The following is a 2,946-nucleotide window of genomic DNA, read 5'->3' as shown; positions in this document are numbered from 1 at the left end:
TACATACGTGCAATGATTTAATAGCGTTTTTACGAGATGGGGGGAAAAAGTTGTAATTCGAACCATACAGCTTTAAGCAGTGAAGGTTCTTTTACATACTATATCTGTTGTAAGACTTCTTTTCTTATGCTATAGGGGCCTCCGTGGCCGAGTGGTTAGAGCAATGCGCTCAAAATCATACGACCTCTCACCTCTGTCGAATCCGGCTCGCGCCGGTAAGTGAGAAAGTTTCCCAGTTTACTTTCGGAAGGTTGGTGGTCTCTTCCCAGGTACATTGTATCTGGGTTCTCTCTTCCACCAATAAAAACTGGGTGCCACCAGATAACTGAAAAATTGTTGAGTGTGGCGGAAACATCAATCAATCAATCTTACGCTCCATTTTCTCAGCACTGCCAGATTCAGTTGTCTTTGAGATTATATAAGGGGTGCAGAGCCAGATCCCTAAAGAATTAAAGTACATTTGGATATCGCTTTAAGCAATTGAATTGATAAACATTTTTTCAGAGTTGACAATATGAACGGGCACACCTATACACCAGGAATGAGAGATCTGGTCGTAGACGATTTGCCCTTGACTAGGAATGAAACAATCACAGTCTATAATTGTATATACTATTCAACAAATTATTGGATTTCTAGCCAGTCGGCATGACATTGCCGTTATTAAACGACAAATTCATAGGATTTTGAGAGGAATGAACCTAATCAGACGAAGGAACCAATCACCTTTGGAAGACATTGTAACAACAATCAAGAACTTCTGGCGGAGACACAGGTTACAGGGGAATGAGGCGACGATTACTGACAAACCATGGTATTGTTGCCCCTTGTGAATTAGTCCGCCTTGCATTAACAGTCTTGGATGCAGAGGGGGTTCTCAGAAGGAAAGCAAGACACCTTCAACGACGAAGATGCATCAACGAAGGACCAAATTTTGCTGTTCATTTAGATGGATGGGATAAGTTAAAGCCATTCGGTATATGCATTAATGGGTGTGTGGATGGCTTCTCAAGACGTCTTCTGTGGCTCAGAGCTTGCAACTCTAATAAAAATATGTATCAAGACTGTATTTGGATTACGTGAAAGAAAGAAATGGCGTACCGGTAGTGATTTATGCTGATAGAGGAACTGAAAATTACATCATTAGGGATTTGCAGTATACTTTATGCTGGAATCACCAAGATCCTTTACAAGGTTTATCAAGCTTCAGATATGGGTCCTCTTGCAGAAATACAAAAATAGAACGATTTTGGCGGTGTTTACGAGAAATGTGCGGAAATTTCTGGATAAATTACTTTAAAGACATGGTCCATCTTGACTTACTCGACACATCCAACTTAGCTCATATAGAATGTATTCGTTATTGTTTTCTGCCAATTATCACCAGAGATTTAAATAGAGTCCTTCAACACTGGAACACAATTCGTAGAAGCCGCAACACTGAATGTCCGTCTGGAAAACCAGATGTACTGTATTCTCAGCCTAACATTTATCAAACAAGAGACTATAAAATGTCATTGCCAGGCAATCTTAACATAATTATATAATAGAACAGGAGTACTCTTCTTATCCCCCAGCCAGTGGTGTATCAATGGAGTTCGAGGTTGTTAGTAGATATATTATAGAGGAAAATGTTTACATTATCCACCAAACACGGTGGACGAAGCCACAGAACTCTGTGCAAATTACACAGTTCTTAAATCGCATTTGAAGCCGCAAACTACATGCTTTTTGGTGGTAATGGGAAACTTGTGACTAAATTTGGGAAAAAGTCTCATCCTATTCTCTAAATATTTTAAAGTTTGTAATGCTTGAGAGAGAAAGTTGGTATAGTTTAATACTTTTGTTAATGATCTTCGTTTAAGTGATAGCTTGTGCAAAAAATGCAAGTATTGTAATAATTTTATATGAAAAAAAGTGGCCGACAATATATGAACACAAGTCAACAGTTTTTCAAATAAAAAACAAGAAAACAATATCGTAATAATTATATTTATTAATTTTTCACGTCATAACACTGGTGCACATAATTATATATAAATACAAGACTCCTATATGGTCCCATTTGTTTCTTTTGTAGACAACTGTATAACACTTAACCTACATCTTGAAAAAGGCCCATGGGGCACATAGCTCACCTAAGCTCTTTGCTTTATAGTATGGTATGCCAAATTCACATTAATGAGCAAAACTTAAGTTTTGCATTGATAAACTAAGTTTATCAGTCGTAAACTGTAGTTTTCAGATCAAAAACTATCGTTAACGATAGATTTCAGTCGTAAACCAGTTTACGACCTTAAAACATAGTTTACAACTTTATACTACAGTTTACGACTGAAAACTATCGTTAACTCTGGTTTACGAATGATAAACTTAGTTTATCGACACAAATCTAGGTTTTGCTCATTAATGTGAATCTGGCGTGCCATACGTATATATAAAACTATAGTTTACGGCTGAAAACTATCGGTAACGATAGTTTTCGATCTGTAAACTATTGTTTACAACTAATAAACTTAGTTTATCAATGCAAAACTAGGTTTTGCCCATTAATGTGAATTAGGTGTGCCATATTACAGAGAGAATTTAAGGCATGGACAAAAGTTAACCTCTGTGATCTTCCAATACCTAAAAAGGAACATTAATCAACAAGAAAATAAAATATCAGACCATGTATAAGACCATATGACTGGGCTGGGTCAGGAATAATCCAGGAGGCCCTCTTCACATGTGCCATTGAACTTGTCATGAGGAGAACAAGAAAATATATGGTTTTGAGGGTGGGACTCCTATTTCTAAACAAAGTGTCCATTTTTTAAACAAGGGCCTTAATGGTCACCTGAGTTTAATGCAACCATGTGAAGGATCCACAGAATGGAAATGTAATAATTATATGATTAAGCAAAGTAAACTGACAAAAGAAAATATATTGTTAAAAAAAGTTTT

At 36.7% G+C, this 2,946-nt stretch overlaps 1 pseudogene; it reads left to right on the top strand.

Annotated features, from left to right (window-relative positions):
• The first annotated feature begins 514 nt into the window (after positions 1-514).
• LOC125681727 (uncharacterized) lies at positions 515-1,755 on the top strand (annotated as a pseudogene).
• Positions 1,756-2,946: the final 1,191 nt, after the last annotated feature.

This window comes from Ostrea edulis, chromosome 1 (assembly GCF_947568905.1).
Source record: "Ostrea edulis chromosome 1, xbOstEdul1.1, whole genome shotgun sequence".
Lineage (NCBI taxonomy): Eukaryota > Metazoa > Mollusca > Bivalvia > Ostreida > Ostreidae > Ostrea > Ostrea edulis.
The sequence above is the reverse complement of the archived record's forward strand: the minus strand, read 5'-3'. Positions and strand labels throughout refer to the sequence as shown.